Genomic DNA, 11,895 nt, shown 5'->3' on the forward strand with positions numbered 1-11,895 from the left:
GTTGTCCCAGGAATCAATATATCAAAAATCAGATCAATCGGATTATTAGATCACATAAAAATTTGATGTTAACAAAATAAAAAACAACATGTTTAAAATGGACGTACAGTCATTTTTGTAATGATTATAGAGTTTCTACGCTTTCTAAATCGTACCTAACTACTACAGGAATCACCATGCAAAGTTTGAAATCGATAGGACAATTCTAACATGCCTAAATTACCGCAAAAAGCTATCCGTTACGGACGGACCTACCCTAATTATAGAAAAGCTTCGCTTTTAAAAATGACAATATATCAATGTAGTAAAGGTATAATTTTAAATGAATATATTTAAAAGCGATTGTCATATATAAGTGTATCTATGATATTGACAAATACACAGTGACTTTGAGTTTTGCTAGTTGTTAAAAAGACAACACCTTTAGCGAATTTTATTAAAACTAGCGGCTACGCCCCCTAGAAGCCACTAGGGGCACTTAATTTAGGAGTGGTAAAATTCGACCTCATCCCATTTTAAATTTGAGTTTCAAAAAGGTAAAACAAAATTTAGGTGAGAGGGGGTGAACCCCACCCCTCCCAAAAATAGTTTAAAACCTTCCCAGGACCTATAAGAAGCTTCACTGTAAAGGAGAACAATACAGGTTTAGCGGTTAGCGAGATCCTTCGGTACAGACACACAGATACACAAACATCCTATTACTGTAGTATAAGGATTGTCTATATGATTAACAACCAAAAGACAACAGACAACTACTGACGGAAACTGGAGTTTAGAAGAACGTAGCAAGGAGATCTTATTAACACCAAAACAACATGTTTATTCAATACAACTAGAAAAAAATTCTTTACATCAAAACTAAGCAAAAAAATATATTTATAATTTAAATTTAAAGATGTTTGTCTTCGGCAAAAATCTTTTGAAATGTTATTTTTTTTTGCAAAAGAACATATTTTTGTAAAAGGACTTTAAAAATATTATACATTAACGTTTTGCCATATTAAACATCATACTACCATTATAACCATTTTGCTTCTGAATTAAAACAGCACAAAAATTGCTACCAACCAAATGCAAAAACACTTTTATTTTAGCTTCTTTACAAATATGACTATTTTTATCCTTTTTGTATGAACCCTAATTCATAAACACACGCTTAACCTGATTTGGGGAATTTAATTTTAGCGGTGGTCAACTAAAACTTCTTATTTTAAATATCAAGAACGATTTTGTCCGTTACTGGCAAAGTTTAGAATTAAAAGACAAACTCAATGTCATGATAATATTTTTATGTTAAAAGTGTCTAATTTCTTTTCTGAACATATTTACTTTACTTATTTTGTAACTTATAAACTAAGCAACACACTTTCTTACAGGTCTTACAAGGTATTATTTTTTTTAAAAAGAAAAGGATGACCAACATCTATAAAAGCGAAGCTCTGAAACGGTAGGACAAACGAATATTAATACTTGTAGTGTGTCAGAACTCAAAAATCAGAACATAAATGTATAAATGTCGAATCAAAATTTTAATTATATTTGTTGAAAAACTGCAGAAATACAGGATAATGTTTAAGGACATACTTATGTTTTTAGGACTCGATTATAGAGATGCTTTGCTTATAACATTGTACTTTGTTGTCGTAGGAATCAGTATTCAAAAAATCAAAACAATCGGATGATCTTATCACATACAAATTTGTTGTCAAAAAAGTTAAAAATCAATATGTTTAAAATGGACATACGGACATTCTGGTAACGATTATAGAGTTGCTACGCTTTCTAAATTATACCTAACAACTACAAGAATCACCATGCAAAGTTTGAAATCAATAGGAAAATTCTAACATGCCTAAATTAACGAAAAAAGTTATCCGCTACAGACGTATGGACGGACGGACCGACCCTAATGATAGAAAAGCTTCGCTTTTCAATAGAAAACGATGTCAAATCAGACATTTCTTAGCCAATGGATACAATATCAGATATTGGCTATACACAGATTTTATACTAGTGGTTATAGCCACAACAGCAACCAAATTTTAATGCAGCCACTCGTTTATTCAACCTCCCAATAAGCCTCAGAAATCCGCATACAACCTTAGATACGCGGCTTTTTTAGAAACTGAATCAGCAACTGAACTCTACCATCTATCATAAATAAGCTGAAGTTCTAGCCATAACGAACCGCGTAGATTCCAGATAGCTGAGTGGCTTTTTTAACTCGCGAATAAATTTTACTTCCCATACTTTTTATTGTTGTTTTTAAGGATCTTGGACAAAATAGCCATGGACAAAACAGCCTTGAACAAAATAGCCTCGGAACAAAATAGCCTCAGAACTTACTTAAGAAGCTTACTTAAGAAAATAGCCTCAACTGTTTATATAATAGGTGGTTTAGAATTTCGTGGACTTTTCAAAAAAAATAAAGTAGTTGGTACATTTTTACAATTTTTGGGGAAGGTTAGGTTAGGTTATATGGCTGGGGGGGGCCGAGTGCCCACGGTTAGTCATACCAGGGGGCCGAGCGCTGTGACCTTGTTGATTATTATCAGTTGAGGCTATTTTCCTTAAAGGGACTGTGAACGTAAATTTTTCTCATCTTAATATCAAATCTTAACATTATCTCATTCATAATATCTCACAGATAGAGCAAAACGCGCTTTTGTATGCTTAAAAAACGGCTTTTTCCGACGATTTTTATAAGGTACAGGGAAAAGAAGAAATTTTCTGCATTATTTAAAATGTGCCTTAAATTGCTTTTTTCTCCCAATATAGCTAAAATTAAACTTTTTCACATAGTTCTTGATTTTTCCTCACGGTTAAGCTGACTTTTAACATAATCCTTGCTTTAAACCAATGTATAGTTACTTAGAAATTGATAAAATAAGCAATATTTTTTATTGAAAACCAAATACAATAACAAAGCTAGAAACAGGTTTTTTATTAGTATCTAATTAACTTTAGATGGCCTATCTCTCGCCCACCTTTAATTACAAATTTGTAAATAATAAAGACGCAATATTTCTTTATAAACAGTCTGATAAAAGTGTAAACTAATTTTCCAAAGTGGGTTATTTATTGTCCAACACAATAAAAAAGGATATTATTATCTAAATAACCTATGAGATTCAACCCTTTGTAGACAGTGAGGTATTTTTTTTGTCAATATTACTAATTTAAAATAGGTCTTTATTACCTAATTACTACATTATAAAAAAAACTAATTGGCAATTTTATATCATAAAATAAATCCTTAACAGTAAGTAAATTGTTTCAACTATATATGACAAGTTAAATATCCCTACAACCATTATAAGAAACAAAAACGTTCAGATTTTCCCTGTTTTTTCCTTTTTCCCTCCCAAAATACCATAAAACCAAGGCATTATTCCTGGATATTTTTGTTAATAGGACGTTTTTGGTTGATCAGTGTAGTGAAATGTGCTTAGAAAATGTTAAGATTTGATAATTATATGAGAAATTTTTACGTTCACACTCCCTTTAAGAGGCTATTTTGTCCTGAGACTATTTTGTCCCGAGGCTATTTTTCCTAAGGCTGTTTTACCCAGGCTATGCTATTTTGTCCAAGATCCGTCTTTAATGATGATTACTGCATATCTGTAAGGAAAATCTATTTCTTTTTATTAACCCATTAGTGCCAAACCGGGTTTTAAAACCCGGTTCCAGAAAATGTAAAAAAAACCGGTTTTCGGCTTCATAATTGCATCATTCTCAGTATGAATCCCCCCTCTACTACCCTGGCTTTCATTTCCCCCTGGAGCAGGTAGTTTTGCTTACTTCCGTTTGCCGGTATAGATCAACAAAGTTTGAAAATAATGAAAATTCAAAATACCCCATCTAACTTTTTTGTTTTTATAGTAAAGTCTTTTTTCTGATTTTTTTCTAAAGTTTATTGACAAGTACATCTATTTGTGAATTCGTTTTATTTAAATTATTATTTTTTATATGATTTTTTTATCGTTTTTTTACGCCCTATATAAGCCCGGTTCGGCATTTCCATTTGGAGTCTGAAATTTTTTTTACCCGGTTTCACTAATAGATCTTTTTTGACAACAACAACAAAACAGGGTTTTTTTACCCGAAATCGCCGGCTAAACACTAAATTTGAAATAAATCGCTTCGTATTATACTTGTAGCTCTGTAGATTACATGAGGTTGTGTAGTTTTCAATTACGGATCGTATCAAAGTTCTAAAAAGTGTTCATCTCACTTTTGGCGTTCAAAAATTACATTTTTCGATTTTTGGTCAAAATAACCGGGTTTTTACAGGAAAACCGGGTTTTTACAGGAAAACCGGGTTTTTACAGGAAAACCGGGTTTTAACGCCGGGGGAAAGCACCAAAAACGGGTAATAATGCCTGGTTGGTATTTATGGCCGAGCTGAACCGGGTTTTTTTGCAACTTTCCTGTGCACGCCACTAGAGCAAAACAAAAAAATACGAATTCCGTTTTGACCATTATAAAGCTTCCCTGAAACTTTCAGCTCGATCGGCCCATAAAAGTGGCGCTCGGCACTAATGGGTTAAACAATCTTTTGATAATCTTATTATAAAAAAGGAAATTTAATTCCGAAGAAAGTATCATCCTTATACTAAAGTAACAGGATGTTTGTCTGTTTGTATGTTTGTTTGTCTGTGTGTCTCGAAAGATCTCACTAACCGCTGAACCGATCGGGTTCTCCTTAACAGGGTAGCTTCTCATAAGTCCCGGGAAGGTTTATAACTATTTTCTTGGGGGATGGGACACCCCCAACCCCCCCAAAAAATGAAAAATACCCCCCCCCCAAAAAAAAAAAATATTCCAACCCCCAAAATATTTTTTTTTACTTTTTCTTTTGAAATCTAAAATAAGAAATTGGGTTATCATATTCGACTCCCCCCTCCTCAAGTGCCCCTAAAGGCCTCTAGGGGCGTAGCCGCTAGTACTAATATATAATAATTAAAAAATATGTTTCATTATCTTTTAAATATAATCGCATTAATTTTTATTTTTGGAGAAAAAAAATATTAGAAAATATGAAAAATAGAATATTTCTATTCTAGATTATATTTTTTTTTAAATGTTATTAATTTCTTAAAACTTTATAATACGATTTTTATGATTATTTCAAATCACTTGAGAAGTTTTGTGATTATTGATTTCTTACGTTAGTTCAATTTAAGCTTTTTTAAGATTAATTTCACAATTTAAGAAAACTAAACCTAAACTAATGTTAATTCAAATAAATGACTATATGTTTTGGCATACAAATTAAGTTTTTTAACCGCACAATATCTTTATGCCTCAAAACTTTGGGTACTTTAACATAAAAACTTTGGGTACTTTAACGTAAATTTGATTTGTTATTAATCAGGGAAAAGGGAGTTTGATTCTGACAAACAATTTTAAGTGAAAAGTTCACCTCAACCTCCTTCCCTTTTTTCTCCCCTTCTTCCTTTTCAGTTACATCAAAAACAAGTTTTGCTCCAACTTTACTCCAACAAAATATTTAATTTTTTGGCAATTTCAAATGGAATTAATTGGCTGAATAGCAGTATCTGGTTATTAATAACTAGTTGTCTTCAAAAGTTTCAACCAATATTTTTTTATTTAATGAAAGGGCAATTTTGTTTATCATCAATGGGGATGAATACCAATTCATCTTCCTTTGTCTTATCTCTTAATTAATTAACTTAAAATGCATTTCCGCTTTTAGATAAATAATTATACAAAAAACGAATTTTATGAAAAATCCTTAAAATTTGATGCAGATTTCAAATCTCCCCCTAACATTAAAATTCCAGAAAACTTATATATCTTAATGTATATAGTTCCACCAGATTAAAACAGTTCTAAACCATGGTAAAAATTCATGTTATAGTTTGTAATGGCCTTTAAAGTAAACAATGAACAGGGTGTGTCTAAACAATGTCTATTAAAAGAAATAAAATTTTTTATTAATTTTTTTAGGGGGAGTAATTACTAGGGTGGGCCCATTTCACCCTTTTTTTAGATTTTACTGTTATCATAAGTTGTGGAAGTCATATATATGTATGATAAGCCCCATTCAAGTTTCAAAAGTGACTTGGCTCTTATGGCTGCCGGCGCGCGGGGGGTATAAATAGTACCCACCCCCTTATAAAACCTAAATTTTAAATTCCTTCAAACACAGGCATGGTGCATTGAAATGCTGATTACGAATCTGAAAACCGTTTTGAAAAATATTGTTCCTAGTTCATATAAGATCTCATTAAGTACCTAAAAACAGCTGACTTAGTCAAAATTGTTCATTTTAGTAGGTTATTTGAAAATCATTTCAGACTGAATCAATATTTTTCAAAACAATTTTCAGATCTGTAATCAGCATTTCAATGCGGTCATTTTGATATGCAACATGCCTGTGTTTGAAGGAATTTCAATTTTTGGTTTTATAAGGGGGCGGGCACATTTTATACCCCCCGCGCGCCCGTTGTTTTTGGGTTAAAAAACCTCTTTCAAGTTTTACAGGGTTTTATATTAGCCCAGTAACCCTTGCAATTGTCTACTAATGTGAAATTCCAAAATCGACCCACCCTAGTAATTACCCCTCCCAACAAATTCAGGGGAGGGGGGATAATTACCCCCTCCAAGCAAATTTTACCCCCTGGGTTAAAAGTTTTTTTATTTTGGGGGGGGGGAGATTTTTGTGAGCTTTGCACGTCATTTTTCCCCCCTCCTCACCCCCCCCCCCCAAATAAAAATGCTTGGATGCCCTTGACATTCATAATATAAGATGAACTGAAAATAGTTGCCGAATGTGTACGCAGTTTCCTGAGTGTTTCCTCATCCTAGCTCAATATTTACTACTAGCTAAAAAAGCTTCAAACTTCAAAAAAAAAATCAAAATTGTAAAAATTCAAATTTATAATGTATAAATCGTTTATACATTCAAATTTTGATTTTTTTAAGGGAAGTTTGAAGATTTGTAGCTAGTAGTAAATATTGAGCTAGGATGAGGAAACACCCAGGAAACTGCGTACACATTCGGCAACTATTTTCAGTCGACCTAATATAATTTTGTACCCACCAAAGCATATTTAATTCTTGTTCTATTATTTTATTGACTCAGCCACCATCAGACAAAAAATAATACAAAATAGAAAAATCATTGGTGGGGATTTATTTCACATTTATCCATCTGATATTGTATTTTACTTTTTTTTATATTGGAAAATATTTCTACCTAGAACGGTAGAAACATAGAAATGTCATATTTTTTTGTCTGTACAATCCGGAATCGCTGCCGCCAATAAAAAATAGCCAATCTTGACGGACAAAGATTGCGTTTATAATTAATCCTATAGATGTAGTATCAGGGTTTTCAAATATACTTTTAATTTATTTAGTAAATTTAGCATAAGAAAGGTAACACGTTGGTTTGGTAACGTAATAGGGGTGTCTTGGGTACAAGTGTAGACACTCAGCTTCATACTAGAGACGTTAAAAGGATACCTACTGATGCACGTAACATCAAAATTAAGATTAGGAATTTCTTGGTCTTTAAACCGGCACAACTCATTACCATTTACGTTAAGACTCCCAGGCAGAGGACGTTCAACGGGTTGGTTGCCTTTTTTGTGCGTTATATTACACTAGCGTCTGCGCCCCTAGCATCTAGGGGCTCTATATTCGAAGTGACATGGAATAACAGAAAAATAGACTAAAACCATACCCCGACTTTTCATAAAAATTTTAATTTATAACAAATGAAATAGCCTAAAAATCATTCTGACTTATAAAAAGCTTCACTTTAAATGGGGACCACATTGGTCCCCTCAGTTTTTTTTTGTTTTTTGACCTAACATTAGGTGTCATGAAGAGCAGCCCATCTCTGAGAAAATCTTTTAAAGACATTAATTTAGTAGGCTATTCACTGCAAATTTTAAAAGAAAAAAAGTTGACCCTTAAAATTCCACCTTGAAGTGATACTTTTCTAATAGTTTATAGTCCACTAAGTCGTAAGCAGTAAAAATTAAAATCCATTAAGTCCCTTCTAACGAGATATTGGCAACTTTTTGCACACATTTTCGCAAACGGCAATTATTTCCTTTATTTGGAGTTTTGGTTAATAACATTTTCATAAAAGTTTTCAGTAATAATCATTTAAGATCCATTGTTGAGAAGAAATGACTGAAAAAGTGTGTTTCCATGCAAAATAAGCTTAAAATCTAATGATTTTAAAAATTAGCGATTTAATAGTAAAAAAAAATATTTTTAACTTTTTGATAGCCTGAATATGTTTAATTTAGTTTTTTTATATAATCTATTCTTTAAAAAGACAGGCATATTCTTTCAGATTTGAAAAAAATTAAAAAAAATAAAAATCGGAATTATTCAAAATTAATCTATAGCCTTTAAAAAATACTTTTGATATTTTTAACCTATATAATCAATAAAATCAATGGAAAATAAAATATTTTTATAAAACAAACTTTTGGAAAAGGTTTAAGATAACTTCATAAAAGTAGCATTTAAGTAGGATATTTTTCTTGTCTTTTAAAAAAATGCAAATTAAACATAGTTAACGACTATTTAATTAGCAAGAATGGTAATAAAATATTTCAATAACTGCTTAAACCTTTTTGTGGCCATGTTATTTACTTAAACAGAAATTCTATTTTGTCAGAATTTTAAAAATAATGAAGTATTTTCAAAAAAGCTTGCAAAATAAACGTAATTTTATCAAACTTCCTCAAGGTTTATAGAGGGATTTGTTGTAAAATGTTAATTATCAAAATAAAATCTTCAATTTACAACGTTTAAAACACCTAAAAGTAAATTCTAAGCAAAATTAGATTTATTTCCTAGATTTAGAGTAGCTGCGCTACTTAAAAAAACATCTAGTATTAAAACCAATCAGCTGATCAAATTGCTATAGACATCATTTGTTGGGTTGTTATTAACTGAAACATTTATTTTCTTTTTAATTCTAAAACGATGCTTGCCATGCTAAAAACGCTACGCCCCCAGCAATCATTATGGGCACTAGAATTTAATCCCCTCTATTTTTTAATTTAAGTTTTACAAAAAAAAAAACAAGGACCACATCTGTTCAGCGGATAACGAGTTCCTTTGCTAGAGACAGATATACATACATCCCGTTATTTCCATAAAAGGACTAGCGGCTACGTACCCTTAAATCCTCTAGGGACACTTGGGGATAGGAAGGGGAGGGAGGGGGGGGGGGTGGAGAGTCGCAACTACACTTTTAGAGGGTTATTTTTTGTTAGGAGCAATTTTTATATTGTGGAAATACCCTTTCCCAAAATAGTTATAAACATAAATTTGTATATCTACTTATGTGGAAATCTATAGAGAACAAGGTCATATACATTTTTTAATGATTCATTGAGAAATAAGAGCTGCAGATCCTAAAAGATACTTTTTCGAGGGTCATACTGTAGTTTTAAAAATATCAAGACTTGAAAAACGTATTCTTGTGATATATGCAATTTATAAATAGAAAATTATATATGTTTGATGGTATATTTGTAACTTTTGCTTGAAATAATTTGCTATGCAAAAATTGTTAGGAGTTTATATGCCTTTTTGGATTTAAATCAAGAGTAATGATGTTAATATTAAGGACATACAAGCCCTTTTTAAAAAATGTCTTTACCTTATAATTCAAAATTACTTAAAATTTAAGATTTATTAGCCTTTCTAGTTAAAAAAAAATAAAAACATTTTACTTTTAAAAGTTATTCAAGTCATTTCATTTTTTTTTTAAACTAAACAAAAATTGCAAAATAACTAAAGTGTAATGAATACTTTTCATGGAAATAATCTTTATATACACATTATATAATTTTGATATGTTTTTGGTGTGAATTTTTGTAATATCTATGTACCAGTTGAACATTATTAGCCTCTTTTTTTAACTTCTCTTCTATATTCTACAATGAATGTTGATAGCAAAGCTACTGTATAAATTTGATTGTCCCTTCTTCCTTTAGGGGAAATGTAAACAAATGGGCAACTATTTTAGGTAGCTTTTTATAAAATAGAATTTTAAAAAAATATCTCTAATTCAATTGGTGTTTAATACAATGCACAATTAGAAATTATAATGTATATATTAAACTTTTCAAAATTGTTTAACTTGTTTATCTACCATGATTTTGTGCATAAATGTTAGCTTTATGAAAAACCAATTACTATTTATTGCAGTATTTACGAGAATGGCTATTTTCCTTTCCATTCAGTGTATAAAAGATAAAAATACTATATTACCTTCCAAGTTTCTGTTAAATCTTTTTTTTCACGCTTTAAACATCAGATAAACAAATACTCAAACTCATTTATTGTCTTAAAAATATTAGTTAATTTTTAATAATTATTTTCATACTAGAAGTACATTAAATAATGCTTTTCATGGGCGTTGAACGATTCCCCTCCCCCCCCCCCCCCCCCCTAGTTTTTTCTTTCTCATTTTCTGTGTGAGAAAGATAGAGGGCTAAAACTGAATGACAAATAACTAAGAATTTAAATTTTTTAAAGCCTCCTGTGACCGCAATTTTTGAATTAGATACTTCAAATTTTAAACTTAAGCTTTTCTTATATGTTCACATAACATATTTAAATTTCACAAAAATCCACCGCCGTTTTCCAGCCGACCGCCGACTGCGGCAGTTGCCAAATACAGCTGTGGCCGCTGATATATTTTTAGATTTCTAATATAAAATATTAATAATTGATAAAAATATTAACCCTTACAGATCGGGGGGGGGGGGGTCATATTGACCCCCCCCTCTAGTTTTTTCAATGTCATTTTTTTTGTAGGTCAGATGAAGAGCTGTGACTTCATGAATTTTTAAGTTTAGTAATTATGCGTCGGCAAGAGTTGATTTTATTAGGATATCTGGTCTGTGTTGGTCGTGGTGTCCGGTCAAAGTCGGTTGGGTAGCACCAAAATTTAAAAAAATTCTAAATAAATCTTAATTTCTACATTATGACTTTTGTGTATAAGGTAGAAACCTAAAATTTTTTTGGTGAATACTGAGATATCAATGACCTTATGAGAAAAGTGGTGTTATGCCCGTTTGACCGCACCCTGACCGACTTTATGACCGATTTTTGTCCGGCTTTTACTACAGACATATATCATGAATATCGTGGCTTCTATTACAGCCAGAGACCTATAATTTTTTTTGGTAAATTCTTGAGCAACAATGAACAGATAAAAATATTAATTGGCGCCGCCAACCGCCGTTTTACCGCCATAACCGCCGAAAATGGCGGTTTCCGTTGTTTGCCGTTTTTCGGCGATGATCAGAAAAAGTAATTTTTTTGTTATGAAAAATAAAAGTTCGTCCTAAAATTTGGTCATCCTAGCTGCAAAACTGACCGCTCTACAGCTGTTTTAAAATTTAGCGGCTGGCCGCTAAAAAGCGGCTAAGGAGCGGCCTGGCCGCTATGACTAGAAAAAGTAATTTTCTCTAAAAATACACATGAACCACCAGAAAAATTTTTTATGTCTTTATCTGTAACAGAAGCCGAGATAGAGGGGGGGGTCAATATGACCCCCCCCCCCCCCCGATCTATTAAGGTGGGAATAGGGGCCTGATCTGTTAGGGTTAATAAAAAATAAAATAAAGGCAGCCGTTAGTAATGTTTAAGTAAAAAAGGACCTAAAAACAAAGGTTGTTAAATAAAAGGATGAAGAAAGCGAAAATTTACTTTGACTCACTTATAGTCGGAAATTTATTAACAAACAGGGGACATACACAGAAATTTTAAGACCTCTAGCTCTAATAGTGGCTCAGGTAATAGGGGAGGGGGCGTTGAACACCACCCCCTCACCCCCGACCGATAAAGATGCGGCAAGGGGCCCGACTGTTAAGGGTTAAGTAA

Source organism: Acartia tonsa, chromosome 5 (assembly GCF_053477335.1).
Source record: "Acartia tonsa isolate MP-2025a chromosome 5, ASM5347733v1, whole genome shotgun sequence".
Classification (NCBI taxonomy): domain Eukaryota; kingdom Metazoa; phylum Arthropoda; class Copepoda; order Calanoida; family Acartiidae; genus Acartia; species Acartia tonsa.